Genomic DNA, 16,701 nt, shown 5'->3' with positions numbered 1-16,701 from the left:
TCTCCCTCCTCTTCCCCCTCCTCCCTTCTCTTCCCCCTCCTCCCTCCTCTCCCCCCTCCTCCCTCCCCTTCCCCCTCCTACCTCCCCTTCCCCCTCCTCCCTCCCCTTCCCCCTCCTCCCTCCCCTTCCCCCTCCTCTCTCCCCTTCCTCCTCCTCCCTCCTCTTCCTCCTCCCTCCTCTTCCCCCTCCTCCCTCCTCTTCCCCCTCCTCCCTCTTCTCCCCCTCCTCCCTCCCCTTCCCCCTCCTCCCTCCTCTTCCCCCTCCTCCCTCCTCTTCCCCCTCCTCCCTCCTCTTCCTCCTCCCTCCTCTTCCCCCTCCTCCCTCCTCTTCCCCCTCCTCCCTCCTCTTCCCCCTCCTCCCTCTTCTCCCCCTCCTCCCTCCTCTTCCCCCTCCTCCCTCCTCTTCCCCCTCCTCCCTCCTCTTCCCCCTCCTCCCTCCTCTTCCCCCTCCTCCCTCCTCTTCCCCCTCCTCCCTCCTCTTCCCCCTCCTCCCTCCTCTTCCCCCTCCTCCCTCCTCTTCCCCCTCCTCCCTCCTCTTCCCCCTCCTCCCTCCTCTTCCCCCTCCTCCCTCTTCTCCCCCTCCTCCCTCCTCTTCCCCCTCCTCCCTCCTCTTCCCCCTCCTCCCTCCTCTTCCCCCTCCTCCCTCCTCTTCCTCCTCCTCCCTCCTCTTCCCCCTCCTCCCTCCTCTCCTCCCTCCTCCCTCCTCTTCCCCCTCCTCCCTCCTCTTCCCCCTCCTCCCTCCTCTTCCTCCTCCCTCCCCTCCTCCCTCCTCCTCCCCCTCCTCCCTCCTCTTCCCCCTCCTCCCTCCTCTTCCCCCTCCTCCCTCCTCTTCCCCCTCCTCCCTCCTCTTCCTCCTCCTCCCTCCTCTTCCCCCTCCTCCCTCCTCTCCTCCCTCCTCCCTCCTCTTCCCCCTCCTCCCTCCTCTTCCCCCTCCTCCCTCCTCTTCCTCCTCCCTCCCCTCCTCCCTCCTCCTCCCCCTCCTCCCTCTTCTCCCCCTCCTCCCTCCTCTTCCCCCTCCTCCCTCCTCTTCCCCCTCCTCCCTCCCCTTCCCCCTCCTCCCTCCCCTTCTCCCTCCTCCTCCCCCTCCTCCCTCTTCTCCCCCTCCTCCCTCTTCTCCCCCTCCTCCCTCCTCTTCCCCCTCCTCCCTCCTCTTCCCCCTCCTCCCTCCTCTTCCCCCTCCTCCCTCCTCTTCCCCCTCCTCCCTCCTCTTCCTCCTCCCTCCCCTCCTCCCTCCTCCCTCCTCTCCCCCCTCCTCCCTCCTCTTCCCCTTCCTCCCTCCTCCCTCCTCTCCCCCCTCCTCCCTCCTCTCCCCCCTCCTCCCTCCCCTTCCCCCTCCTCCCTCCTCTTCCCCCTCCTCCCTCCCCTTCCCCCTCCTCCCTCCCCCTCCCCCTCCTCTCCCCCCTCCTCCCTCCCCTTCCCCCTCCTCCCTCCTCTTCCCCCTCCTCCCTCCTCTTCCCCCTCCTCCCTCCTCTTCCCCCTCCTCCCTCCTCTTCCCCCTCCTCCCTCCTCTTCCCCCTCCTCCCTCCTCTTCCCCCTCCTCCCTCTTCTCCCCCTCCTCCCTCCTCTCCCCCCTCCTCCCTCCTCTCCCCCCTCCTCCCTCCCCCTCCCCCTCCTCCCTCCCCTTCCCCCTCCTCCCTCCCCCTCCTCCCTCCCCTCCCCCCTCCTCCCTCCCCTTCCCCCTCCTCCTTCCTCTTCCTCTCCACCTCCCCTCGTCATGTTTGTCGCCCCCCCCCCCTTTCTCTTCTGCTCTTTTTTCTTGTGATGCCAGGGATCAAGCCTGAGGTCTCTGCACGGAGTTACATCCCCAGCCTTTTGGAAAATTTAAATTTTGGGACAGGATCTTGCTAAGTTGCACATGCTGGGCTTGAATTTAAGCTGATTTCTTAAATGCCATTATTTAATTCATTTTCCCCATCAATTTAAAATAATAGTAGGCCAGTGAAATAGAAAGGCAAGTTAATGAAAGAATTTACTTCAGTTCAGATATTCCCCCCACAAACTTACTCCATAAAGAGAGATGTACATAGAATTACAGTTCTTGATATAGCAGCACATGTATTAGTAGATTAATTTAATTTATTAGTGCAGTTAATGACCTGCTAGCCTCCTTGGTGTTGTTTGGGAGAATAATCAATTATTCCAAAGTAGACACATTTCCGAGTTGCTCCATCTGCAAATGCCTGTGTGGCATTGCCTGTGTCAGGAAGCAGCTTGCTGGCCTCTCGTTAGCAGCACGCATGGCTCTCTGGTCCAAATGTGGCACTTTTTCTCTGGACTTCTAGTCACGAGCTGTCTCATAAAACTTCACTTTGGACGCCTTGTGCAATGCGCTCACCATACTCCAAGATGCGCCCGTCCCCAGATGGACTCAGCTGGTGGGTCCCAAATGCGTTCTCCCAAATGAAACAGAAGCTGTCCTGCCCCTCAGTGTGACGTGCTTTTCAGAACAGAAATTTGACTTTTTCCCATGGCTAGGCATATGATCTCCAGTGATAGAATACTGGCAATACCTCGAGAATCACTGATTTCTTTTGCATTATAGCTTGCAACAGTTACATCTCTGCTTTTGTAGAACCTCATCACGTAGGCTGACCATTTATGTCTTTAAGACCTGGGTCACTTCATCAGGAAAAATGTCCTTTTCATGCTCAGAACCCAGTGAGAATGGATGCGAAGATGCCCAGCTTGATGAAGGCAGAGCTGGGATTTGATTCCACTCTGGACTCCAGATTCCTGCACCTCTACGTGCTGCTTTCTAGAGGTTGACATCCTGTGCCTGGACAGTAAAGAGGATGCTGTCATATCACATGTGTAAACAGTGACATGTGTGATTGCTTGGCATAGGGAGCCACCTCCGAGTTCCAAGCATTCTGTTCCCCGTAAACATCAGATCTTGTCTTGCTAAATCTGGAGCTCTTACGAAGAACTTTGCATTAGCAAACAGTTCAAAAATATCCAAGAGCAGAGGGGAAAGGTGTAATTACTCTCTTTGATCCAGGTTCTTAGTTTGAACAATTAGCAGCACACGGACCAGCTTGTTTTCACTATTAACTGGATTAATTTGAAAATCCCAGATATCATATTTTTTGGTCAATGTTTAAGAACGCATCTCTGTGAGACTAAATTTTCGGATTGCTTTGTGCCTCATAAGGAATTGCCTCCAAATGATGGGGCTAAAACAAGAGTTTCGAGTTCCCTCTCATGGTTCAGCCCTGCTGTGCTTGCCTGGGGTCTCAGAGCTGATTATAATCAGCAATGAGCTGGGCTGCGGCCTTCTGGAGATGCAGGGTAGGCTGGGTCTCCTGGGACCCAGCTGGACATTCCGGTGGAGTGCCTGGCTCTGGTCACTCCACGGCTTGGCTTTTCCCAGTAAGGCTGTTGGGTTCCAGGCAGGGCTGTCTCCAAAGCAAGGGCTTAGAGACACATAGAAGCTGGCCATCCCGTTCTGCAGGTCATTCTTGGGAGAAAACAATCATGACAGCTGCCTCCATTCAATGGAATGTAGACCATCTCTCAACCAGAAGAGCAAATAAAGCATAGTAGAAATAACCCCTTAATATCACAGGGCCCCAGTTAGTGTTCAGATTTCCCCTGATTTGAACTACTGGCATTTTCTACTCTTTTTCCCCAAGTGAGTTCGACACAGTGCATTTTGTGGATATGACTTTGTACATTTCCTTTATTCTGGGATAGTACCCCTCTGTTTTTTTTTGGCTTGCAATCTGTTTGTTGAAGAAGCAGAAGAGTTTGTCCTGTTGAATTTCTTACAGTCTGGAGTTTGCTGCTTGCATTGCGATGAGTTTCTGTCCCTTTTATTTTGCTCTTGCAGACTGTTAGATCCAGGAGCTTGATCAAGTTCAGGTCCAATATTGTGGTAGAAACACTTCCTGGGGGGTGGCGTGCTTTTCTTTCTGCATCACACCGGGAGGTGCAAAATCAGGTTTTCTCTCTTTGGTTGATGTTAAAATCGACTTGTGGGTTCAAGTGTTGAATTCAGAGCTTCTTACTCCAATTGAGCCTTTTAAAGGGAGGCTTTGAAGTAGCTGCAGGCTCAGAATGTGAGTTTGGAATGGATTTACATTTAGATATCTGTATCTGTGTTTGCAGTGTGCTAACTGTATGCTGAACATCCTTTGGGATACTTTATGTGAATTGATTTGTTTCTTATTAGCAAGCTTCCACAAAAGAGGCTTTAGATTATCTCAGTTCTACAGAGGGAGAGACTGAGGCACAGACCTGCTGAGTTTCATACCTGGACAGTGGGTGCCTTCTGTTTAGTTCCTGTTTTCAGGATTTCTAGGGGAAACCAACTTGGTCCATGAGAGGCCAATGGGAGGGTGAAATGAACTCACATTTCATTGCCGCCTCTTAAATAGTATCACTAGATTGTTAAACCATAAATCTAGTTAAATCTGCTTACTTAAATCTAGTATCACTGGTTTGGACCCAGGAGAGCCCAACATTTATGCAATTAATTCTGCCCCAGCAGGCCAGTGTAGGAGAGTGATTCATGTCACCTGAGCACTCCACATTGGCACTGTTCCTCATGTCGCAGGTTTCTAGGGTGGGGCTTGCTACCTCGGTAAAGGATGCAGGGCTGACACCCTGTTTTTACATCACTGCTACTTACTTTACCCAGACACTGGGCGCTTGCAAGGAACTCGGAAACGACAATTTCATTTTAAAGAAAATATTTGCAAATGCAATTTGCAGTTTCTACGTGAAGAGTAATGAGGAAACTGGATGCAGCTGTCTCTTTAATGAACCCTGCAGGGCCACCCTGTTCTGCCTTCCCAGGGAAGGGATAACACAGGCAGCTTTGTGTCTCTCAGGAGACTCTGGAGCCCTGGAAGAGGGGGTGGAGTGGGGTTAAAAATATGCGCTTGGGTCTTGGTGTCTGGTCAGAGCTAAAAAGGAGAAGGCACCTGAGAATTGGCCATGAAGGGGAAAGAGAGAGTTCCTGCCCAGAGGGAGCAGCCGGGGCCGTCCAGTCCTGAGAGGTGCTGTCTGCTGGTGAGAACAATTCTCTTTCTCCAAGGAACTGTTTCAAAGCACACAATAGCATTTCTGGTACCTCTCTGGAGCTTTGTGGACTATCTTACCGCTGGGTATGCAGCCCCCCTGAGGTCTCAGTCACGCTCTCTCGGCCTCCGAGTCTTGTCCTTCCCTCTTCTGCAGAGATTCCTGGGCTGATGGAGCAGAATGGAGCCATCTCTGTGTGGTGGAGAACATTCTGGAAATCCGTCTTCCCTATGGGTGTGTACTGGCTCTATAGTCTAGGTCATGGGTTGTACAGACCAAGACCATTTCTTAACAGTGTTTGAAAGGGTGAGGTGACTTATTTCAATTTAGAAGATGCCACTTCTTGACATTCCTAGTATCGTTTCATGGTTATCTTAGTGGGGACACGGGGACTTGAATCAGGATGGGTCCAGACCCCTTTATGCAACGTACATGGAGACACACTTACACAGTGTGATCTGAAATGCATTACTCTGAGCAGACACAGTGATGGTGCCCATGACAGAGAGAGAGAGAAGGAAGATACCTCAAAGCACGCAGTGACATGCGTTCCAAGGAAAATTCCATGTTCTGATGAAGGAGACAGGATTCCCTTGGTGGCTGTGCTCTTCTTAAAACACGTTCGTAGCGTGTGCCTTTCCCAGTGACAAACAGCCCTTGCGTAGCATATGTCCCTGCTGGGCAGAATTTCAGGGAGGAAAAGGAAGAAGGAGAAAGAAAGGAAAAGAGATGAAAAGGGAGAAAGGGAGGGAAGAAAGCAAGAAAGGAAAGAAAAAAGACAAAAAGAAGGTTACAGTGTGGGAAAGAAAAGAAAGGATTACCGGTCTATAACACCCAAGACTGTGCAGCTCGTCAGATTTGGACTGAACGATACTGTCTACAGACTCACATGTCATCCAATGTCTTCCTAAGGCAAAGGGACAGGCCACCCTGGTTGTGTGGAGGCTGCCATCGGCTCCATCTTCATCCTGTAAAAGCAGGATGGCATCTCAGGTGGGACACAGTCCCCAGCCGTGATGTCACAAGAATTTCTACCTCATGGTTGTATGTCATTTGCACAAGGAAAGCATCATGGGAGCTGGGCTAGATTGATGTCCTCTCCAAGAATAGAACTGATTATAGCACAAATTTTCCCATATACAGAGCCATTTTTAATTCACTGCCTACCACAGCTGCCAGCCTGCAGAGATAATTCCTTCTAGCAGAATAGCTTTAGATTATTATAGGGAAATCAAATTTGCATAAAAGCACGCTCTCTCTTCTCTCTCTCTCTCTCCCCCTTTCTAAGTTACTAAACAGATACTGTCAATTACTTCTGTTTGAAGAACTTTTTTGGAGGGAGGGGAAAGTACATTTTAAAAAAACTGCAAGAAACCTTTCTTTATGACTTGGAAAGATCTGGAGGACTAGCAGGTTGTGTGATGATTCCCGCTGCAAAGTGCTTTTCCATGCAATAAACTTTTAGTTTTAATTTTATTATTTTGGTTGTGCAAAGGCCCTATGGATATAGAGATGAATGGCCCTTGTTTTTGCAAAACTTACTTTATTTGATTTATGCAAAAAATTACAGGACATGAAGAAGGGAGGCTTCATCAAGTCTGTTTCACAGATGAGGATTCGAGGCCCTGGGACATTGAAATGATCCCTGGGGAGTGGGTACCCCTGATAGTGGAGGATGAAGAACTGGAACCTGGGTCTTCAGAGTGGGGTGTGGGTGTATAGCGTGGCGGGAACTGCTATGATTTGATGTCTAGATGTCCCCCTAAAGCCTCATGGGGTTGTAGGGTTTTTTTGGAGGTGGTAGAATCCACGGTATGTGATAGATTTGTAGTACAATGCTTGGATTAAGGGTGGTGATTGCTGGATCAGTTCACTGGTTGGATCAGCACTGCCCTAATCCTAGTACACAGGACACTACATAAGGGACAGAAAGACGCTTTTTGCCACCGTTTGTTCTTATTGCTTTTGCTGTCTTCTGGCAGCATGAACTATTGCTCCTCTGCTGTGTAGCAGTTTGCCTTGGACCCAGCTGATTATGGAGCAAAACCTCCACATACTGTGAGCTAAGTAAACCTTTCCTCCTTTAACTTTGGGTACCAGGTATTTTGTCTCAGCAACAAGCAAAATAACTAAGACAGGGACCATGATATCACTCTAGAGGAGAGAGGTTATGTTTGCAAATTGATGACTTGAAGTTGCTTGGTCAAACCTTTAAAACATTTAAACATGAGAAGATTTTACTCCCTGGCCTCCAGGATTCCAGAGAAAGGACTTCTGGCTTCTCTTGACATGAATCATGAAATATGGTGCCACTAAGGCTGGCTTCTGTCTAGGCAGGATTGAGTAGGCCTGGTCATCACCCATCCTTGTGCCCAGCGGGACACTCAGGGATCTCCTAGGTTTGGCCCTGAGGACGTTTAGTTGCCTTTCCCTCTGTTGAATCTGGGAAAACACAGAGATGAGAGCACTCTGTTCCTGAAGCAGCATCCTTGCACTATTTTTAAAATAATCTTTTAGTTTTTCCATGCTTCAATTTATCAGCTTAGAAAAAGCTGGCAAGATTGTCCCCTGTGGGTTCCCAATCCTGATGATTCAGGATTTGGAGACTCACTGAAGGTTCTTACTTCACTAACTACTGTGGGCTGATACTGCCCTTGTGTTCTTGAATAAGCTTCACATCTATTGTTTATTTAATTGCTTCTGTTTTCTGATCTGTTTTAAACCACCTTGGGAGGCTTGGAGAGGGAAGGGGGACATTTACTTAGCTTCACTTTTGCACTTGGGGTTTGCCTCTTGATTTTGAGGGCCAATTACTGTGCTGTATCTAACCGGGAAAATGAAGAGAAGGCTGTTAGGAGAAACAGGGAGAAGGATGGTGTGGAGAGCTGCTTGGGTGGAAGGTGTTGGTAGGTTCTAATTTGCTGTGCAGGCTTAATTAAATCATGTGACTTTGCCACAGAGAGTGGTGGTTAGATGGATCATCCAGGAGCTGAAGCACATCACCAAGGCCGCGGGACCTTCTCGGGAGTCATCTCGCGCAGTGGGCATCCTGCTCTCAGCTGCACTTCTGTGATATTTCCTCTTTGTGCTTTGCCGTCACTGGGCTTCACTTGGAATTGGTGTTACATTCTGTTGAGGGACCCACACTGAGCAGAAAGTAATTCTTGGTGCTTTTTGTACACTGCAAGTCTGCAGTTCTAAATCTGGGGAGTCTCTTCCCCACGTACCTCCTCTTCACAGTTGCCTGTTTAGAGGAAGATTTGATTTCAAAGCAGGTGATGGCCCTCTTGCTCCCTAATACACTGATTTCTTTTCAGTGCTTAAAATTCCAGTAACATTGGGCTGTTTTGGCTTTAGGGTTTGATTTTTTTGTTTAAAATATCACAGTCACCAACTTGTGCAGGTGCAGAGTTTGTAAAAACAAGTTCTTACACCTTATCTCATTCTGTCTTCACGGTAGCCCTGGAAGGTACAGCTCCTGTCTCCTGTTAGAAAGGAGAAGCACAGAGGAAAGAATCTGACTTGGGAGACAGATGTGCAAGGGCTGAACCCCAGCTCTACCCCTCATTAACAGCGTGACCCTGAGCAGGGGATTCAAGCACTCTGAATTTAATTTCTTCCCTACCTACACATTTTACTTCACAGAGTGATGGTTAGGATTAGGATGGATATTTTTATTTGCTCACTGGCTCATGACTCATTCATTCTAGAAATATTTCTCTGTACCCTACTGAGAGCCAGGCACTGTTTTAAGCTTTGAGAGTCCATGATGGAACAAGACTGACTCTGTTCCTGCCCTCAGTGGGCTTACAATCTAATACCAGGCATGGTGCCCAGCACATGATAGTTCCTCAATGATGGTGGTTACTGGGACTGCAGGAGACAAAGTTTCCTAGAGATGTGGACCAGAATGGGAGCTGAGATCATGTTGAAGCTTTTAGCCCCAGAGTCTTTGTTGCCAAAGTCTCGTGGGTTCCATCTGCCAGTGTTCTGGAGAAAGGAGCTCAGCCTACTGAACATTCATCTCTGCCATCATCCCTGCTGTGGACTGGGTTAGGAGAACTTAACTGGATTGATGATGGCCCTGTTTTGGGCCAGGCCCTGGCTCTGCTGTTTAATGATTTGTCCTTCGACCATTTACCTGACCTCCCTAATTCTCAAATTCCTCCCCTGTGGAGGGCAGAGTGACAGTCCTGCCTCATCAGTTTGGAGGGATTAAGAAGTGTGCCTCACACATGGTGATCTGCTCACTCCCTGTGGGTGGCAGCTGTTGGGGTCCTGCTTCCTCTCTGGTAACCCTGGAAACAGAGCTCAGTAGCAATTGCTAGGCCTGAGAGCCTTGTGGAGTCTCCTTTTTCATCTCTTAGCCCACCACTCATATCCTCCATTTGGAAAAACGTGGGGTCTTGGAGTTGGCCGGACCAGGGGGACAGGCCTTACCTCGGCTCTGTTCTAGCAGAGAGAGGTCTGTTCTGGTACAGTATGACGAGGGCACTAAGGTGTGAAGACAGGAGTTGTAGTTCCTTCTTCCTGTCGGGGATCTGAAGTTAGTCATCTGGTTTCAGCCCCAGCCTGGCCTCTCACGGCTGAGTAACTTCACTTCTTAATACCCCAGTTTCCTCATCTGAAAGGTGGCGGCAGTGAAGGCTCAGGCTGAGGGGTTTACTGTGTCCCAGGTACCTTGCGTCTCCCAGCTCATTTCCTCCATGTCATCCTGAGAGTAGTCACTGAGTGAGTGACTACCCTTATGCCTACTGGTAAATTACAAGACTGAAAAGTTAAATTACAAGGAAAGTGACAGCTGGGATTCACACACAGGCGACAGCAGATTCCAGTGCTCTGTGCTCTTGAGTACCCTACTATGCTCCTTCTCTAAGGGGGTGGATAGTGAGAAGCCACCTTAGTGAATTTTTGGTGAGGAATGGGTAAGATTAGGAGCAAAAGCAGTAAGCACCTCACTCGGCACATTGTATGTGCTCAGTCGCTGTTACCCGTCCCTCTGAGCTCTGAGATACTGTGGAGTTCTCTTTCTGCAACAGGAAGCACCAGGGCCTTGCACTCTGGGTGTGTGATCCCTTCCAGGACCTGAGATGCATGGGTGTACACTTCTGTCTTGGTCTCCTGCTGGAAGTGTAAAACCTAATGCTCATGTCCTGTACTATAAGATTTACTATGATCCTCTTGCACTAATAGTAATAGTAAAATCAATAGTTCCTAATACTGATGGTGCTACTAATACTAATATTAATATTGATGGTGCGTGTGGACTGGAAGTATTTTTAAATACTTATATCTTTTGCAAGTTCAGATGCTGTAGATACAAGTAAGCAAACTTCAATCTGCCCATCTGGAGTTTTAAATCCAAAACAAAGACGGCTCCGTTTGTTCTGCACTGCCTTTTGTTTTCAGGCACTGGTTTTAACTCCCTCGTATTTTCCACAGTTCCTTTAAAAAGTCACTGCCACTTTCGCTGCCACCATCATCCTCATTCTCTTCCTCCCCACTGTCATCCGAACAAGCTCTTGCTGGGTTTTGTGCTAGCTGCTGCATGCTTTGCTGGTGCCATCTCATTTCATTCTCCCATTAGAACATAAAGGGAAGGTTGCCGTAAATCACACCTACAAATTAAAGTGTGATGTTGTCTAGCTATCATTACTAGCGATAGTTACAACAGAGGGAAGAGGAGAAAGTCTATTTCAGCTCTTTGAATATTTAGGAACACTTCCATAGAATATTTGAAGAGATTCTTTTGGTGTACAACTATATGTGTAATATATATGTATATATACACACTAGCTATATTTATATATGCATATACATGCATACTCTCTGTATCGTAAATATTTCTAATGTTTACATATAATATAGTGTGTATATATACCTACAAATAGTATATATGGTATATATTAAAATAGAATACCTGATATGATACATGCAATATATTTAGAAAAATGGAATATGATAAATATAAGCTATTGACAATAAGCCAGGCCTGATGGTGTATACTTACAGCCTCAGCACTCTGGGAGGCTGAGACATGAGGATTGAAAAATACTGTCTCAAAATATAAAAATAAAACAAAACAAACCAGGCTGCAGATGTAGCCTCCCTCAGAGTGAAGGCTCTGGGCTCTGTCTCTCTAATATCACACACAGAAGAAAAAAAGGCAGTACTATGTTGGCACTGTGCAATAATTTGGTCTTGGCTGTCCCCAGAGGCTCATGTGTTGAAGGTTTGGTCACAAGCCCATGGCATTAGTGTGAGATGGTGGAACTTTTAGGAGGTGGGGGCTAGTGGCAGGAAGCTAGGGCATAGCGTCAATGCTCCGAAGGGGAGATTAGGACCTTGGGACCTCTTGTTTGTCTTTACTTCCTGGGTGTCATGAGGTGAGAAGTACTTGCCACATGCTCCCGCTATCACATGCTGCCAAACCACAGGACCACAAAGCAGTGGGGCCAACTGACCATGAACTGGAACCTCCAGATCTGTGAGCCACAATAGACCTTTCTTCTTTTTAAGTTGATTACCTGAGGTGTTTCTTATAGTAATGGGAAACTGGCTAAAACATGCCCATTTCTAAAATACCATCTAGTGGATATATTATATTTTCTTAACATAGATATTTAATGAATACCTCATGTGTTTTGGCATTCAGTGTTCTCTAGAACTTCATCCCCTCTGCTCACATGTGAAAGTTCTTATATAATGTTCTTTCACTATGGTGATGAGCTACTTAATTTCAGTCCATACTCAGATACATGGTTTTTCTAGAGCTGTACTGAATATTTTTTAGTAATGAACAAAGCAGGCTGTCAGAGAAATTTTTAGGACAGTTAATATATGTGATATATTTTCTATGTTTGTAGGAACAGGCTTTTGTGATTATAAAAGAAATATCAACCCAGACCTCTAATTCTAGCTTCGTGGTGGGTTCATCAGATATTCTGATAAATGTTAGTGTTCAAAGAAACTAAGTATACTGGATAACATATAACCAAAACATCCTTATAATATCTGTAAACAAGTGATAGAAAATTCCATGGACTAAAATAAATAAATAGAGGAGCCTGGTTGGGAAATTTTAGATGAAGCTCTGCCCTGAGGGCACATGTAGACAGCAAAAAGTAAGATTCCTACGCTTGGATTATGCTACTGGGAAACAGAGACCAGCTTTGGGGCCCTTGCTGTGCAGAAAGTGGAAACCAAGACGCTAACACAAAGCCGAGGCCTTTGGGAGGCCATGCCAGCTATAGAAAAGTGGGTTAGAAAACAAAATCCCCTCTTAGTTGAGATTTCTTAATCACAGCGTTAGGCAGAATCTGTCTTATTCCCAAAGTTAGTGGTTAGAACTGCCAGAAAGACTTCTGTGCAAATGTTTATCCTGGGCCTTGGTTTTTCTGGCCTCCTGTAAATTAGACACACACACACACACACACACACACACGCACACGCACACACACAGGATTTAGTTGCTCATATTGAAACCAAGAGAAACAACACATGGCAGAATAAGGCCCTCAAGTGCTTCGTATGTTATAGTTAGGGTAAAGAAGATGAAGATGCAGAAAAGGACGTTAAGTAGTTTAAAAATGCTCAGTGAAAGAAGCAAACTGAAAGCTTGAACAAAGAAATATAGTAATACCAAGTAATAAGTGTGTCAGAAAAACTACAAACAGTTAATCAGATAATTCAGGATAAGAGATTTCAAAGCATTGTATAAGGACCAAGAAGAGTATCTAGAAATGAAAACAGAGTTATTAAGATCAAAAGTATACTGTATGAGCGATTTGAAAACAATGATGGGCTCCCAAAAATTAACCTTTGTTTGCTCACTCAGAGGTGAGTAATGTTAATCATTTTTAATATAATTCATTGAAGTCCTTTTCTATGTATTTTTAGAGTAGAATGTTTCATACAATTTTATATGTTGTCATTGTCTTGCTATATAATAAGATTTCCCCATCATTGTACTCTCTATATAGAAATATACATAATGTATTGCAAATACTTTGGTTTGATTTATTTACCGCTGTTATAAATAACATTGCAAAGAACATTTGAAAGAAGCTGCTGGGCCTTCGTGGGCTCACTGGGAAGTGGCACAGAGTCAGTCTCTAATTATTTTGTGGGTGTAAATGAGTCACATGGCGACATCAGGTTCTGGGGAGTGAGCAAGACATAAGGGTGTGAGCAGTGGGAAACCCAAGTCCTACATACATTCCTGTCTTCTATTTCTTTTTTCAAACACAGATAGTAGTATATTATACACTGTTTTGCATCTGGCTCTTTTCAGTCCAATGTTTTGCCATTACTTGATATTAATTCACGCATTATTGAAGGTGGCTTTGATTATAAGTAAAAATTCAATTTACTGTGGCTTAAACAAAGTAAAAGTTTGTCTTCTGAATTAAAAAAAGCTTGGAGATTGTAGGAATAGTCTTTTTTCCCACTGCTTTGCCATATATGAGTTCCATTCTCAGACACCTCATGATCCAAGATGGCTGTGGGACATCCAGCCATCGAAGGTATGTTCTAGTCAGAAGGAAAGAAGGCAGTGGGGAAAGAAAGCATGTCTCTCTTTAAGGAAACTTCTGGAGATGTGCACCTATAATTAACACTTGGATTACTTAGAGTAACACATGTTCACAGGGCCATGATTAGGTACAAGAAGATTAGGACTTATAGTCTTTGAGACAAGTGGCCATATAGGCAATTAAATATTGAAGATTTTACTTAAAAAAAGGAGTAAATAGGTATTGGAGAGCCACAGAATGTACAAGTTTTCTTCATGGTTTGTAGATATGTGGCCACACATGAAAGTTCAGATATACTCAGCCGCATTATTTTCAGCAAGATTTAGCAGCTATGGTGTGCTCAAATGTGCCACATAACCCTTCTCAGCATGGGTGTAATGAACAGGATAACACTGTCCGTCAGCTAAAATTATATCATGCTTTAATTTTCTCTTCTTTGATTAGTAGAGTGAACTGACATTGTGTTTTACTGTTTCTTAGCCATTTATATCTTTTGTTAATTTTTGTTCAAGGCTCCAATTTTTGTTCATGCAGTAACTTGGCTTATTAATTTTTTAACTGTTCACTAAACATTTAACAATAAAGTTATTTAACCTACATTATATTAGTCTGAAAGGAGAATACTGTTTTTCGAAGATGAAGGTGATGGCACCCACTGGTAATCCCAGCACTCTGAGGGAATGAGGCAGGACTGCAAGTCTCAGCCAAGCGTGGGCAGTGGAAGGATTTAGTAAGACCCTGTGTTTTTTAAAAAAGAAGATCTAGGGCCTCCAACAAACAAACAAACAAACAAATAAACACAAAGCCCCAAATAGAGGAGTTACACTAAATTCACCTGTTAGTTCCACGGAGAAGCTTGTAGTAACACAGCCCATCGTTGGAGGGGCTCTACAGACCACATCTTGGCGGGCCTGGCGTGGAGGACCCTGTGTAGATATCATCTCCTTTCATCTGCACCGCAGTCTACCTGCAGGAAGAATGGTAATGTGAGCCATTCAGCACTAGACTGCCAAGGTCACAGGTCAGCAGCTCTAGAAGAGACTTTCTCCTAGAGGTTACCAGATCAAACACTACCTAACCCAGGAAGGGAGCAGCTCGTCTAGCACTCCCAGCTTGTCAGCTGTGACACTGAGGTAGCCCACACGGGCTGGCACACTGCCCTCACCTTGCTGCCTCTGAGTTCTCAGCCGCATCTGCAATGACATGGCCTTCGCTCTGCTTCCTAGTGGCTCTACCTGATGTCAGCCCTTTCCTAGCACCCTCCCTGCTCAGGGTCCCAGAGTCGCACAGTTCTAGAAAATGTAGGAATGACAGGTTGAGTTTTTACACACTGCTTTTGTCTCCAGAATACTAAGAGAGTTGCGGGCGAATTTGAGGGCCGCTGTAATGAACAGGTCTCTCACTGGAATAAGAAGGCTGGAGGAGGAACGGAATGGTGTCATTGCCTTGTTGCCTTTAAAAATGTGTTACTGACACCGATGTGGTGGCACAGAGGGACCAGGATAGGTCTGCATTTGGAGCCACATGTGGGCTCCCTTCCCAGCCCCGGCGTTGCATCATGGGAATCCTATTTCCGAATCTGTTTTTTTCTCCTGACTTGGAACAGTGATGCTCTTCCTGCCTAACTCCCCGGCTTCGCATGAAGCTTAGGTTGTGGAGCAGTTTGGAGCATCTGGTAGAGTAATCCATGTACTAAAGAGGTCTGCTTTGCCAATAGGAGGCGTGCTTCCTGGTCCAGGCAATGCCCAGGGCAGATCAGTCTACGTTTCCTCTTCAGGTGGCTTCACATTTACACACGTAGTGTCCAGGAAGAGTCTCGGGACAGGAAAGTACAAGGACCTTGAATGTGAGTCATAAAATGAACCACCCAATTGCACATGCCTCTGTGGAACCTATTTCTGTTCGAGCTGACGGTCCTAATGGCCTGTCCTGTGTAAAGTAAGAATCAATAAAGCCAAGACCAGTGCATACTAGAGTTCTTTGGGTCTATTAAAGAACAGAGGAAAAACAATTTTGTTACCTATATCACCACTGATGATATTAGCTACGAATGATAATTAACCTTTGTAAAAGCCACTTTTGACAAATCTGGGCAGGAAAATGCTCAAGATCCTTATTTTAGGTTTTCATTTGGTGTAACATATTTAAACATTGAAATTTACAGAGTATATCTTTCAGCTAAACTAACTGAAGTTTTGCGAGTTTGCTATTCAGTAACGCATCACATCTAGTTAGTGGAGGGAACGAGACTTGAATCCGGGTCTTTTTGAACTCGTGTTCTATGTTGTCTTGTCTTAAAAGGATGATAATTTGTTCCTCTAGTTGCATCAAGCAGGACATTGTACCAGCTATGCCTTTTCATTGTTTTCTGAAAACCAATTAACTTTCAAGCTCTATATTATTTGCTTTTAAGCAATAGTGATTAATAACGTGTCTCACTGATTTCAAGACAGATATTTTCCCCCCACAGTTTAGCATCTCTGAAATTGGATGCTTCTTACAAGTGATGGTGTATCATCATTTAATTGGCAGCATTTTTCTTTCTTAGTGGCATATAAAATAATGGTGCATCTCACAATTGATAGCATCTTAGATTTGATGAAATGCAGCAGTAATGACTTGGTTCACGCAAAGGATAGAACAGGCTGGAGAACCACCCCCCGTGCACCCCCGGAGTGAGGCAGGGTGGGTGCTGCTGGGGAGCAGCGTCGCCTGCTTCCCTTCCTGTCCTTGTTACTCCAGTTAAGATCCTTGGCTTCTCTCAAATGAACTGTTATCTCAGTTTTTCATCTCTTCTTTGTCTGCTTATCTTTTATGCAATAACCAGTTTTCTACTTAAAGATTTACCTCCTGCAGTAAGTTCCCAGCACTGTGTGTAAGGCCAGCAAGTTGGCATGACTTCGGGGCTCCATGAGTCCTACATCTCCCTCCCATCTCACATCTTACATCCTTCTTGTGACTAGTTCTGAGGACTCTTAGTGTTTCCCAGACAGTGGGACATGGTCCACCGTGCTGGTGGGTGAGCACTAACATGGAGCCGAATAGCCTGAGTAACAGTTCAGGCAGGTAAGAGTTCTCTTTCAACCTTCAGAGGACCTTGAAGGAAGTCTTAGTTTAGGACTGGGAAGTCTTTAATATCTTGCCAT

General features: G+C 46.1%; 1 protein-coding gene and 1 long non-coding RNA gene across 2 annotated transcripts in view; one reads left to right on the top strand and one right to left on the bottom strand.

Moving 5' to 3' along the window:
* Ppargc1a (PPARG coactivator 1 alpha) overlaps nt 1-16,701 on the top strand; it is a 615,371-nt gene that overhangs the window by 53,769 nt on the left and 544,901 nt on the right. The window lies entirely within an intron of this gene.
* Nucleotides 1,951-15,937, bottom strand: LOC134474065 (uncharacterized). Its single transcript, XR_010044654.1, has 3 exons — nt 14,391-15,937; nt 5,911-5,989; nt 1,951-5,695 (listed from the first exon to the last, which is right to left on the bottom strand). It is a non-coding gene; the product is annotated as an uncharacterized LOC134474065 (long non-coding RNA).

This window comes from Cavia porcellus, unplaced genomic scaffold, assembly GCF_034190915.1.
Source record: "Cavia porcellus strain 051 isolate PalLab524CR breed Dunkin Hartley unplaced genomic scaffold, mCavPor4.1 scaffold_30, whole genome shotgun sequence".
Lineage (NCBI taxonomy): Eukaryota > Metazoa > Chordata > Mammalia > Rodentia > Caviidae > Cavia > Cavia porcellus.
This window is presented reverse-complemented; position numbering and strand designations above follow the sequence as displayed.